Source organism: Eleutherodactylus coqui, chromosome 1 (genome assembly GCF_035609145.1).
Source record: "Eleutherodactylus coqui strain aEleCoq1 chromosome 1, aEleCoq1.hap1, whole genome shotgun sequence".
Lineage (NCBI taxonomy): Eukaryota > Metazoa > Chordata > Amphibia > Anura > Eleutherodactylidae > Eleutherodactylus > Eleutherodactylus coqui.
In genome coordinates this window covers 506,352,014-506,366,596 of record NC_089837.1, presented here as the reverse complement: position 1 = coordinate 506,366,596, position 14,583 = coordinate 506,352,014, and the positions used below count along the sequence as shown (strand labels likewise).

Below are 14,583 nucleotides of genomic sequence, written 5' to 3'. Positions count from 1 at the left end.
CCCGTATGTATATGGCTGCTGTGTGAGGATACCCAAGGAAGCCAGAAGTTATTATGCTATACTTCTTTCCTGCAGATCTAACAGCAGCACATATCTACCCAACCAATAAAGTATTTTTCTCTACATCTGTTTGTAGACAAAAGGGGGAGGAGCTAAAGTCCTTCTTATAGGGTTTGTACAGAATTTGAATTAACTCTCCAAAGCATGTGGTAGGGGAATAAATCCCCATATCTATATGTGCTGCTGTTAGGACTACAGGAAAGGAGAACAGCATAATAAATTCTACCTGTCTGCAGTCACATTAACTGTAACAGGTCAGTGTAATGTAAGTATGAAGTCAGTTGTAAACACGCAGAGCACACGGATGTGAGAACTAGTCTGTCTGGATAAGCCCTTTATATATTCCTCTATGAGCTCCATACATCAGCAGTCCTCCTATTACTCCTGTTCTAGACTCCTGGCTGCTACATTGTAACAAACTGCTGCCGTGTGAGGCAGACAAGAGGACGGCTTCTCAGCCTCTGAATGTCAATGTTTTCATTTACTGACAGCAAGCAGAGATCTTGAAAACAGCGAAGAAAGACAAAACATATAAGGACGTTGTAGAAGCTTTATTTCCACAAGGGCTCCTACACACTAGTGTTTTTTTAATGCAAATGTCAATGTGATTTTCTAATGTTAAAAATCGCAAAGCACAAACTTGCGATTTTTGTGCGATGCGATTTTAACATTCGAAAGTCCAATTGACATAAAAAAAATGTGAGTGGGTAGAAACCCTAAGACTGACAACTTCTTGTAGATCCGTGTAGAATCCGGCGGATACTTTCTCATCTTAGATTCAGTTATTGGCTGTGTCGGGCTTCTTGCAGGTGAAATCGCCCGTCTGGTCCTTCTGACATATAAGTCCATCCGCACACGGGCAGTCAAAGTACGTCAAAAGAACAGTCTAAAGAAAGAGATGATAGGGTTAATGAAGACACTTGTGACTCCTAACCACATCTGTCACTAACATGTAGGATCAGCGGTGGGAGACGCAGCGTGAGGCGGGGGGTCCAGTTACAGAGAATGTCCCGTCTGACGCTACGTCTCCCACCGCACGCCGGTTTACACTGAATTAGTCCTTATTCACATGACGAAGGGAATTATAGTCAGAAAGCAATGACTGAGGTCCCTTTGTCGGTGCGTTTTACATAAGGGTTTGTGTTTTTAATACAGAAATGTCATCTGATTGAAATCCGGTTTTTAAAGAAAAAGAATGGAAGGCGCACGAAATGATGTAATTTAAACATCCTATTAATTTCAAGGGGTGCGTAAATAAAGAAGGCATTACGCCCACGCCGAACAAGAGTGTTTTATATTTTACATCCATCCACTGATTATAATGTGTGATCCTGGTCAAAGAATCAAAACGCAAAAAGACATTCGGCCCGTGAAAATAATAAAAAATATATATATATATATATAGCACATATATAAACACATGGTCTGTAAGGGCTCATTCACACCTGCGAACGCAATGTAGCCCATGAAGAGCGCACCGTTGTTTCCGCCCGTGTATGTTGGATGTTTTTGCGCGTTTCTCTGCTTGCATATTGCGTCTGTATTCACTGTGGTTTTCAGATGCGCAAAAAAAAAACCCAAGAAGGACGAATTGTTGTCACTTTTTTCCGCACTTTTCCTGGCAATAAGTGTAATAAACACGGTGAAAATGTAACTTTGTATTTTCAGCTTTTTCCCCAATCTGCTCTTTCCTGGTGATTTTGGTCTGTAAATCGGGGTGACAGCAGGACATCCGCATCACATGTCTACATCTGACTCCACCCATGCAGATCAGCCGTGTTGTGCGGACAGGGGATACGGCGGTGTGAATGGGCCCTGATTGCTCCAAGTTTTGTCCAAATTCTGTCCGTTTCACACTTGAGCATTAACCTTCTCCGTGTGAATAATATCGCGGCTCCTCAGCACAGGTTTTGGCCGCGCAGCTTGTAGAGACGGAACACGAGGTTTTAGGGGGCGCCACAGATTGTGGTAATTTGTAGTAGAGGCTCCTGTCACCTCACTGCTGCGGGTACAAGTACCTGAGTGTGTAGGTATTCATACACTGCCAGGAGGAGTAACAGAGGAACCACTGCATGTAGAGCTCTAAGATAAGAGGCTGCAGGAGGCTTATTTTGTGGGCAATGCAAATATTTAGTAAAGCCGACAATGAAGGGAAATAACCGTATTTGTGCTATTAGGAGTGGAGGCTGAAGAATCACCACATGTTCTATTATGTGTCGCATGAGAACAGGACATGTAATCTGTGGTGCCCGCACATCACACAACACACGGATGGGGCGCCCATGTGATGGGAGTGGCACCTGGGAATTCTGTACACAACGAAGGAAGAAATGAATACATCAGCTGCTTACAGATACTCACCGGAAGGCTGCAGGGCGCATTTTCTGCTGCTCTTGGTTCACATCTACGTCTCAGACGAACGATCCCTGTGCGTGGCGAACGACAACATCTGCTGTTACATTGTGCATTTTTAACACACCGATCTCCATTGTTCTAAATGCAAGAGAGACATAAATGTGATGTGATTGGAATTCTCTTTGTCTCGTTGTTCTCCTTCCTGAGATCGGCCACAATTATTACTTCACACCAGGAAGGAGAGGCTGTTAGGGACAGTTCAGGCGGTTGTTCCCCATCTGTGCTGTCCGTGTATTTCACGGCACACGGACCCATATATGACAATCAGGCCCTTCACATGAGTGTTATTTCACGTGGATCCTGTCCTGTTCCAGTCCGTGTCATGGATGAGCAGGATATGTAATGTCCGCTACCCGCCGCTCAGACATCACATGGACGTACATCCACGTGCGGTCCGCTGCGAGTTGGGCCCTGGATTCTCACACACAACTCACAAACATCCGTCTGATCGCAGACTTACACCTCATTCATACGGAATTTCAAGTGTTATGGACTTCTTTTCCTATAGAAGTTCTGTTGGGAACAACGCCTCCATAAACAGGAATAAGGCGCGATCACACGGACTCTGCGGGGATTATTTTTAAGCGCAAAAGTCAATAATACTTTCTAACGTTAAAAACACATTGCACGCCGCATGAACTGGGATCCGGTAAATGGAAGGCTAACCTCTATAGCAGAAGATAAAGTGATACATTTCTGAGTATATGGACCCCATGGATAAATGATGCCCTTCCTACGACGGGGATGAGCCTATTAACCTAAACATGATTACCTGATGCCTCTGCCCTTAGGGGCGGCGGTCTTGAGAAAGAGGGAATACCCCCCCCCCCCCCCCCCCCAACCCCCACCATCCAACCCTTCTTTCTCCCCCTTTGAAATACTAATTGGCCCTGGCCAGGCCATGGTTGCTCATTTTATAATGTTCTTCCTGAAGATAGCACTGAAAGCTGTGAATTAAAATAACAATGGAATGCTATTGTTTCGTTTATATTCCCTTTCAGAAGACACAAGGCTTGTGACTACATTCTTGTATTAGAACCGGAAACCTTTCCATACTGCTGTGCCTTTGTATGCATAAATGAAAACTCAATAAAAATTATTGTTCAAAAAGATCCCAACACATTGCACGAAAATTGCAGTTTTGTTCTTTGCGATGCAATACAAAGGAAGCTCCATAGGGAAACATGGGAGATCAAAAACACAACGTTTTTTCCCAGCAACATCGCAGAGTGAAAACATCACAAGTGTGAAGGAAACCATTGAAAATCATTGATTTCATAATTTATTGTTTTTACTCCCTCTCGCATTGTGTGGAAATCGCACGTTTTTATTGCCTGTGTAAAACCACCCTAGGAGCTGTTTAAGAATGGCAACGGGTCTCTAATAAAGAGGCCATTCGGTGTATAGTTATAACGTGATGGGATTGGAGGAGGGATGCCTGTATATGGGGGTCATGGAGTAATGCTTCCCTCCAGCTGCTCCTCCGCCATTGTAAAACATAAGAGGAACGCTGCTGCATGACTCCGCTGAGAGATGGCGGTGCTACATGGGTGGATGGGCCTAAAGAGCGACGAGAGTAATCTTTACTAACAGTACATTTCATGTTGCCTTGACAGCTCTATATGGGGGTTATTTAGTCCCCATATGGTGATATTAGAAGCTATATGGATGTTATTTAGTCCCCATATGGTGATATTAGGAGCTATATGGGGGGTTATTTAGTCCCCATATGGTTATATTGGAAGCTATATGGGGGTTATTTAGTCCCCATATGGTGATATTAGGAGCTATATGGGGGGTTATTTAGTCCCTATATGGTGATATTAGAAGCTATATGGGGGTTACTTAGTCCCCATATGGTGATATTGAAGCTATAGGGGGGGCTATTTAGTCCCCATATGGTGATATTGAAGCTATATGGGGGTTTAATCCCCATATGGGGATATTAGAAGCTATATGGGGGGTTATTTAGTCTCCATATGGTGATATTAGAAGCTATATGGGGGTTATTTAGTCCCCATATGGGGATATTAGAAGCTATATGGGGGTTATTTAGTCCCCATATGGTGATATTAGAAGCTATATGGGGGTTATTTAGTCCCCATATGGTGATATTAGAAGCTATATGGGGGTTATTTAGTCCCCATATGGGGATATTAGAAGCTATATGGGGGTTATTTAGTCCCCATATGGTGATATTAGAAGCTATATGGGATGTTATTTAGTCCCCATATGGGGATATTAGAAGCTATATGGGGGGTTATTTAGTCCCCATATGGTGATATTAGAAGCTATATGGGGGTTATTTAGTCCCCATATGGTGATATTAGAAGCTATATGGGGGTTATTTAGTCCCCATATGGTGATATTAGAAGCTATATGGGATGTTATTTAGTCCCCATATGGGGATATTAGAAGCTATATGGGGGTTATTTAGTCCCCATATGGTGATATTAGAAGCTATATGGGGGTTATTTAGTCCCCATATGGTGATATTAGAAGCTATATGGGGGTTATTTAGTCCCCATATGGTGATATTAGAAGCTATATGGGGGTTATTTAGTCCCCATATGGTGATATTAGAAGCTATATGGGGGTTATTTAGTCCCCATATGGTGATATTAGAAGCTATATGGGATGTTATTTAGTCCCCATATGGGGATATTAGAAGCTATATGGGGGTTATTTAGTCCCCATATGGTGATATTAGAAGCTATATGGGGGTTATTTAGTCCCCATATGGTGATATTAGAAGCTATATGGGGGTTATTTAGTCCCCATATGGTGATATTAGAAGCTATATGGGATGTTATTTAGTCCCCATATGGGGATATTAGAAGCTATATGGGGGTTATTTAGTCCCCATATGGTGATATTAGAAGCTATATGGGGGTTATTTAGTCCCCATATGGGGATATTAGAAGCTATATGGGGAGTTATTTAGTCCCCATATGGTGATATTAGGAGCTATATAGGGGGTTATTTAGTCCCCATATGGTGATATTAGAAGCTATATGGGGGTTATTTAGTCCCCATATGGTGATATTAGAAGCTATATGGGGTATGACTCGCTCTACAGTTCAGCACCCCCCAGATGCTGTATGATACAATGAGGGGTCACACACAGCGGACTTGTAGATGGCACGCAGATATCCTGCAACAATGCGCTGTGCAATATAAGTGATGTAATGTTACTGACCCCATTCACTCACAGCGGGAAATAGTCACGCCGCAGACTTCACATCCGCAGCGTGCTGTAATTGTCGCAGGAAAGGCGCTGCGGATTTAATCACTGTAATATAATAGTGGAATCCGAAGTCAGAAGGAGCAGGAAAATCTACATGTGGGTTGTTGTTCAGAAGGTTTCTGCCCCGTGTGACCCCCTTATGTATTGTATGAGGTCCAGGGGGCATCATGTTTGTCTCTATATGACTGCAGTTGGTGACATTGTAGCGGGGCTGTTATTGTACATTATGGGGTATTGTGTGTTATGTTGGTGTTCTACGGGGTTATTATAGCTATATAATAGTATAGTGATAGAAGTGGCTGTATGCAGAGGGGTCAGCAGTTCAAAGATCTTTCAAGGCACAAATCAGCATTGATGACGAGCGGTTTATTGTGGTCTGGCACATTATTGGGTGGGTTTATTGTGGTCTGGCACATTATTGGGTGGGTTTATTGTGGTGTAGCTCACTACGAAGTGGGTTTGTCGAGGTGCAGCTCACTATGGGGTGGGTTTATTGAGGTATAGCTCACTATAGGGTGGGTTTGTCAAGGTGTAGTTCGCTATGGGGTGGGTTTATTGAGGTGTAGCTCGCTATGGGGAGGGCTTATCAATGTGGCACAATGGTACGATGGTATCAGCTACACCTCGATATCAGTTCACACCCGTCTGCAATACGCTGCTCCTCTGATGCATTGGTTTACAATGCATCAGTGCACGTATGCGTATTTACGCAGCATAAAAGAGCCTACCATACTTTCACCACCGCTCAGCAGTGAACACTCTTTTATTTTACTTGCTCTTTGTGATGTGAACTACTAAACAAAACCTTTATATCCGTGTGTTATGTATGATAGATCCTGCCTGTGTCCCAGATGCCAAGTTAGAGCGTTAGCCACAGCTAGATCATAGGCCATGAAGTGTCCCCGGGCATTGTTTCAGGGCATATCGCCACCCTGTGCCTTTCTTGACAGAATAAGTACAAGTTTTTCAAAGTGTGTGTGTGTGTGTGTGGGGGGGGGGGGGGTCATTTTGTTGTTTGTCTCGGCGCATTAAGCTGTGAAATCCATGTCAGAAGTATATGGTGTAAAATATAACAATTCAAAGTTCATGTGAATGAGGCCTTTTTTGTAAATATGGAGGAGAAACCAGGACAGCAGCTGGTGACAGGTACTCACCTGGCCGAGACATTTCCGACCTTCTCCTTTTGGTCTACATTCAGCAGCTCTATAACTATCTATAACTATTGCGGCTCCTGGCGCAACACCCACTATCACATTCAGCACTAGAATAACACAATTCTCCATTTTTCTAAATATAAAACAGGGGAAAGAAAAGTTTTAGGAATCCATTTATAAGGTCTCACATTTATGTCACATAAAGAAGTGCGCTTTCTAAAAACTGTTGATATGTCTTTGGAACACGTGAAAAGTTTTGATCGCTGGGGGTGCAGATGCTGAGACCCCACTGATTGCTAGAATGAAGCAGCTGAAGCCTCATCCCAGCGCTGTCACTGCTGGTTCGCTGAGGATGGGCCTTAGTCTTTATATTGAGCCCGTCTTCAGCCAGATAGCAGGGACAGCACTGATGAGCGCTTTAGCTGGCTTGTTCTAGTGATGGGTTGGGGTCTCGGCACTCAGACCTCCAGTGATCAAAATTTCTGACAAGTCCATATGTAATGACAAAACTATATGAAATCCCATTTAGGGCCCATTCACACCTGCATTTAGGGCTTCAGCCACAATTCTGTTTCTCTTTCATTTTTGGAGCAGAAAAGGGAAATTTTATTGGGTTTTCAAATAAAAAGAAATCAAACGGAAAAACCTCTGTTTTCCTCCATATCATTAGGTTCACATTTTTTAATGAATTAATAGCGCTGCACTACTTGTTCCAGTGCGGAAAAATAGAAACTTAACGGAACAGAAGCAAATAGAAAGCTTTCCGTTTGCTTTCCGCTTTTTGAAAACCCATTGAAATCAAAGGGGAAAAAAGGGGGAACACTTATTTATGTTTTCAATCTGTTTTTCTGCTCTTACAACAGAATTGTGACTGAAGCCCTAAGCGCCGGTGTGAATGGGCCCTCACATCGCTGAAGAGTATTCTCATCCAGGGAAAGGATTTTGCACATTGAGGGTACATTTACACATAGCGGAAATGCTGCATCACCTGACCAGCGGCGCTGTGCCCACTAGAGACCGCCGGATGAAGTGTAAATATACCCTAATTACCACTTGGTCCAGCTCATAGCAGGCAGGGCTGACAGGCACACACCGTTATTTAGGAATGCCCTCTATAACTTTTGTTAATCATCATGATTGGCTGGGCGATAAAATTGGGTCCATTTTTGCTAAATTGGATTGGATGATTTTTTGCAAAAATTGCCAAACTATTGGCTTCCTACTTGGAGCAGAGGGGACGGGTGTGTTGGTGCAGTGCGTTTGCCTTGCAGTTGCGGAGATCTAGGTGTGAATCAGCAGTGCTGCCCACCGGGCCACCACCACCTCCACTGTTTTTTCAGGGACATTTTGAAGGCCAAATTAGAGAACCCGATTCTTGCTGTTACTGATTTTAATGGAAGTTGGAAAAGGGAGTCTCAATTCACAATTATTTTTTTTAAATCTGGTCAGTCGGTCACTGCAAATTCCAGCAAACCTCTAGTTTCATTGGTAATCCGTCTGAAAGCAATTGGCCAAACTTGAAACCAATGAAACTTGAGGTAATTATTTCCATAGCAATCAATGTAAATCCAATTAATTCGTTCTAGACATTCCAGAAAACACACCAAACCACATTTAATAGAAAATAAATATGGTTTTTAATACCAAAAGAAGCAGCCTAATGTATCTGTGGTGTTACATAGGACTGGAGGTCACATCTAATACATTATCTGTCCTAAGAGTTATCACTGTGTGTTATCTGTGATGTTACATAGGACTGCAGGTAGCATTAATACTCACCTTTCAGGTGCCCTTGGGGTCCCTACCGCAGCTTTCGGAGCTTCTGGCCGGTTGCCCGGCTCTTGTCAAGCCAGCAAGGCATCTATTGCTAGTGACAGGGATGGAATTCCCCCCCCCCTTCCAGCAACAGATTGCTCTAATTGGCTGAATCAGCTGAGTGACAGCCCTCTCAGCCAATCACAGCCAGCTGACGAAACTAGAAGCAGCCATCGAAAGTAGAGGCAAAATTCTGGCTTGAAAAATCTGTAAAACTGGAAACCTGCGAAACTAGAAGTCAACGAAACTTGAAGCTTGACTGTATTTTAATAATTAGTCAACACTAATTATAAACTTTTAGTGCAGAGTCAGATCTCAGATATAGAGTTTGTACAGATCTTTTTGACTTTTCATTTGTGTTTTGACCCCGCATTCTAAGAGCTATAATTTTTCTTATTTTTCCATCAATGTAGCCATACGTGATGATTTATTTTTGATTTGGTGGGGGAAGGAGGGGAGTCTGTTGGATTTCATTGATTGTCTAAATCCAAATAATTACGACGTCAAATTAACAAGTCAACATAGTTATTCACGTGTCGACTTTCTTGTAGTGGTGGAGAGAAATAAGTAAAATAATATACAAATGGATGTTTACCCCAAGCCCTCCTCCGTCAATTCCCTGTTGCATGCTACATCTTCACATATTCCATCTACTATTAGGGCCGTCCCAGCTGGACAGTTCCTGAGGATGCGGCAAAAGATCAAGCGACTCGAAATTTGAGTCTCAATCAAGAGACCCAGCAAATAGATTTAAATAATGGGGATATAGTCCAAAAGATATATGAAGGGGTTAATTGAGAGCTAAAAGTACCCCTAGATTTGAGCTGTTCTACCCCAATAAGGAACCAAAACGGGCTGCGAACTGCATTCGTTTTATTTCAACGTGTAATGACAAATGGTCTGCAATGCGATTGGCACTGCAGGAACACTGGCACATTTTGCGCTCTGACCAGATTCTTGCACAGGTCTTACCAATGAGGTCTACATTGAAGGCTAAACGTGGTAGAAATCTACGTGATATTTTGGTTCATAGCCACTGTATCTCAAAACCGAGAAACCCTTTTACTTCAAAACCCTGGCCGGGCTCTTTCCCATGCACTTCACAATTTCAATCGGCTGATGGTACAAGACAGTTTGAAATATCTGCTCTAGTACTACCGATGTCATCTATCAGGTGACTTGGCCATGCAACAAAATGTACATAGGTCTCACTTCGAGAAAACTGAAAACAAGAATGAGGGAGCGTGTGCGGGACATTGCTTCAGTGAAAAAGTGCAATGATGTGAATTCTTTAAAAACCGACGCCGTCTGGAGGGATTGCCTACGAGCGCAGGTACTTCCGGAATGTTCCAAATTGTTTGTGCCGTTCTCAATTTCGTATAATGCTCATCGCCTCCACAGTTGGGCCTTCATTAATTCAGGGGTTGCTGCGAACTTCGGTAATTTTGAGTTCGTCAAGTGTATGTCTGCATGTCTTTTACCGGTGAATCCTCCCATCCGGGTCTCCTGTATCAATTCCACTCCGTTGTCAGTGGGGTTAATCAGTAAGAGGACTCCTGAACTAGTTTTTTTTCCATAGGGGCACTACATTCTGAGATGTGTTCTTTTCTGGTGATGGAGAGCCTTTCCATTGATTTAGTCCTTGGGTTACCCGGGGTCCGGCTTCACAATCCCCATTTTGATTGGTCCACCTCTGGACTAGTGCAATAGGGGCAAGGTTGCAGTGAGCATTTGGTCTTAGTCCAGGGGCATTCCACTGAGTGTAAGGCAAAGGGGTTACCTCTAGAGATGAGCGAACGTACTCGTCCGAGCTTGATACTCGTTCGAGTATTAGCGTGTTCGAGATGCTCGTTACTCGTAACGAGCACCACGCGGTGTTCGGGTTACTTTCACTTTCATCTCTGAGACGTTAGCGCGCTTTTCTGGCCAATTGAAAGACAGGGAAGGCATTACTACTACCCCCTGCGACGTTCAAGCCCTATACCACCCCCCTGCAGTGAGTGGCTGGCGAGATCAGGTGTCACCCGAGTATAAAAATCGGCCCCTCCCGCGGCTCGCCTCAGATGTGTTGTGACATAGCTGAGGGACAGTGTTGTTGGTGCCGGAGCTGCTATAGGGAGACTGTTAGGAATTAGTGTAGGCTTCAAGAACCCCAACGGTCCTTCTTAGGGCCACATCTAACCGTGTGCAGTACTGTGGAGGCTGCTTTTTGCAGTGTTGCACATTTTTTTTTTTTGGTATATCGGCCGTGCAGAGCATTGCGCCCTGCAGTAATACTCCAGGGACAGAAGTGTGTAGGCAGGGCCAGAAGACATATATTATTGATTGAATATACGCAGTGGTCCTTTTCAAAAAAATATTGGGCAAAAAATCTATTTGGCCTGCCTGTCACTGTGCTCAGTGTTCTGGGTCCGTGTGTCCTGGGGGTAGTAGTTCTACAAATAAATACGCAGCCAGCTAAGTGTTACAGCAGGCGTGCACCAAAATATTTCCTGGCTGTGAAATCACCGCTCTGTTGCAGTTAATAACAGTGCAACACTCTGCAGTTCTATGACACACTCCAGGGACAGAATTGTGTAGGCAGGGCCAGAAGACATATATTATTGATTGAATATACGCAGTGGTCCTTTTCAAAAAAATATTGGGCAAAAAATCTATTTGGCCTGCCTGTCACTGGGCTCAGTGTTCTGGGTCCGTGTGTGCTGGGGGTAGTAGTTCTACAAATAAATACGCAGCCAGCTAAGTGTTACAGCAGGCGTGCGCCAAATTATTTCCTGGCGTTCCGTAAGCGAAGTCAGCCTCCAACCACAGGCCAATAAGCGGCACATTTAATTACAGCGTTCTGTTTCTGCATTACTGGTAATACAGCATGCTGAGGGGTAGGGGTAGGCCTAGAGGACGTGGGCGCGGCCGAGGACGCGGAGGCCCTAGTCCGGGTGTGGGCACAGGCCGAGCTCCTGATCCAGGTGTATCGCAGCCGACTGCTGCGGGATTAGGAGAGAGGCACGTTTCTGGCGTCTCCACATTCATAGCACATTTAATGGGTCCACGCGGTAGACCTTTATTAGAAAATGAGCAGTGTGAGCAGGTCCTGTCGTGGATGGCAGAAAGTGCTTCCAGCAATCTATCGTCCACCCACAGTTCTGCGCCGTCCACTGCTGCAACTCAGAATCCTCTGGCTGCTCCTCCTCCTTCCTCCCAGCCTCCTCACTCCATGAAAATGAGACATTCTGAGGAGCGGGCAGACTCCCAGGAACTGTTCTCGGGCCCCTGCTCAGATTGGGCAGCAGTGGTTCCTCTCCCACCAGAGGAGTTTCTCGTGACTGATGCCCAACTATTGCAAAGTTCCCGGGGTCCGGGGGATGAGGCTGGGGACTTCCGGCAACTGTCTCAAGACCTTTTAGTGGGTAAGGAGGCCGATGACGATGAGACACAGTTGTCTATCAGTGAGGTAATAGTAAGGGCATTAAGTCCGAGGGAGGAGCGCACCGAGGATTCTGAGGAAGAGCAGCAGGACAATGAGGTGACTGACCCCACCTGGTTTGCTACGCCTACTGAGGACAGGTCTTCAGAGGGGGAGGCAAGGGCAGCAGCAGGGCAGGTTGCAAGAGGCAGTGCGGTGTCCAGGGGTAGAGGCAGGGCCAGACCGAATAATCCACCAACTGTTTCCCAAAGCACCCCCTCGCGCCATGCCACCCTGCAGAGGCCGAGGTACTCAAAGGTCTGGCAGTTTTTCACTGAGAGTGCAGACGACCGACGAACAGTGGTGTGCAACCTTTGTCGCACCAAGATAAGCCGGGGAGCCACCACCACCAGCCTCACCACCACCAGCATGCGCAGACATATGATGGCCAAGCACCCCACAAGGTGGGACGAAGGCCGTTCACCGCCTCTGGTTTGCACCGCTGCCTCTCCCCCTGTGCCCCAACTTGCCACTGAGATCCAACCCCGCTGTGAGGACATAGGCATTACAGTCTCCTGGCCTGCACCCACACCCTCACCTCCGCTGTCCTCGGCCCCATCCACCAATGTCTCTCAGCGCACCGTCCAGCCGTCGCTAGCGCAAGTGTTTCAGCGCAAGCGCAAGTACGCCGCCACGCACCCGCACGCTCAAGCGCTAAACGTGCACGTAGCCAAATTTATCAGCCTGGAGATGCTGCCGTATAGGGTTGTGGAAACGGAGTCCTTCAAAAGTATGATGGCGGCGGCGGCGGCCCCGCGCTACTCAGTTCCCAGTCGCCACTATTTTTCCCGATGTGCCGTCCCAGCCCTGTACGACCACGTCTCCCGCAACATTGTACACGCCCTCACCAACGCGGTTACTGCCAAGGTCCACTTAACAACGGACACGTGGACAAGCACAGGCGGGCAGGGCCACTACATCTCCCTGACGGCACATTGGGTGAATTTAGTGGAGGCTGGGACAGAGTCAGAGCCTGGGACCGCTCACGTCCTACCCACCCCCAGAATTGCGGGCCACAGCTCGGTGGTGGTATCTGCGGCGGTGTATGCTTCCTCCACTAAAGCACCCTCCTCCTCCTCCTCCTCCAACGCAACCTCTGTCTCGCAATCAAGATGTGTCAGCAGCAGCACGTCGCCAGCAGTCGGTGTCGCGCGTCGTGGCAGCACAGCGGTGGGCAAGCGTCAGCAGGCCATGCTGAAACTACTCAGCTTAGGAGATAAGAGGCACACGGCCCACGAACTGCTGCAGGGTCTGACAGAGAAGACCGACCGCTGGCTTGCGCCGCTGAGCCTCCAACCGAGCATGGTCGTGTGTGACAACGGCCGTAACCTGGTGGCGGCTCTGCAGCTCGGCAGCCTCACGCACGTGCCATGCCTGGCCCACGTCTTTAATTTGGTCGTTCAGCGCTTTCTGAAAAGCTACCCACGCTTGTCATACCTGCTCGGAAAGGTGCGCTGGCTCTGCGCACATTTCCGCAAGTCCCACATGGACGCTGCCACCCTGCGCACCCTGCAACATCGGTTTAATCTGCCAGTGCACCGACTGCTGTGCGACGTGCCCACACGGTGGAACTCTACGCTCCACATGTTGGCCAGGCTCTATGAGCAGCGTAGAGCTATAGTGGAATACCAACTCCAACTTGGGCAGCGCAGTGGGAGTCAGCCTCCTCAATTATTTTCAGAAGAGTGGGCCTGGTTGGCAGACATCTGCCAGGTCCTTGGAAAGTTTGAGGAGTCTACCCAGGTGGTGAGCGGCGATGCTGCAATCATTAGCGTCACCATTCCTCTGCTATGCCCCTTGAGAAGTTCCCTGCAAAGCATAAAGGCAGACGCTTTGCGCTCGGAAACAGAGCCGGGGGAAGACAGTATGTCGCTGGATAGTCACAGGACCCTCCTGTTTATATCTCAGCGCGGTGAGGAGGAGGAGGAGGAGGAGGAAGATGAGGAGGAGGGGGAAGAGACAGCTTGGCCCACTGGTGAGGGTACACATGCTGCTGGCCTGTCATCCTTTCAGCGTGTATGGCCGGAGGAGGAGGAGGATCCTGAAAGTGATCTTCCTAGTGAGGACAGTCATGTGTTGCGTACAGGTACCCTGGCACACATGGCTGACTTCATGTTAGGATGCCTTTCTCGTGAACCTCGCGTTACACGCATTCTGGCCACTACGGATTACTGGGTGTACACACTGCTCGACCCACGGTATAAGGAGAACCTTTCCACTCTCATACCCGAAGAGGAAAGGGGTTCGAGAGTGTTGCTATACCACAGGACCCTGGCGGACAAACTGATGGTAAACTTCCCATACGACAGCGCTAGTGGCCGAAGGCGCAGTTCCGAGGGCCAGGTAGCAGGGGAGGCGCGTAGATCAGGCAGCATGTACAGCACAGGCAGGGAACACTCTTTAAGGCCCTTGACTGCTTTATGGCTCCC

The 14,583-nt window shown here is 46.7% G+C and overlaps 1 long non-coding RNA gene across 1 annotated transcript in view; it reads right to left on the bottom strand.

Annotated features, from left to right (window-relative positions):
* Positions 1-706: 706 nt before the first annotated feature.
* LOC136614207 (uncharacterized) overlaps positions 707-14,583 on the bottom strand; it is an 82,136-nt gene continuing 68,259 nt past the window's right edge. Inside the window, exons 2-3 of the long non-coding RNA XR_010790948.1 lie at positions 2,422-2,553; positions 707-946 (exon numbers count right to left, since the gene is read on the bottom strand). This is a non-coding gene — a long non-coding RNA (uncharacterized lncRNA). The remainder of the gene's footprint in view (positions 947-2,421; positions 2,554-14,583) is intronic.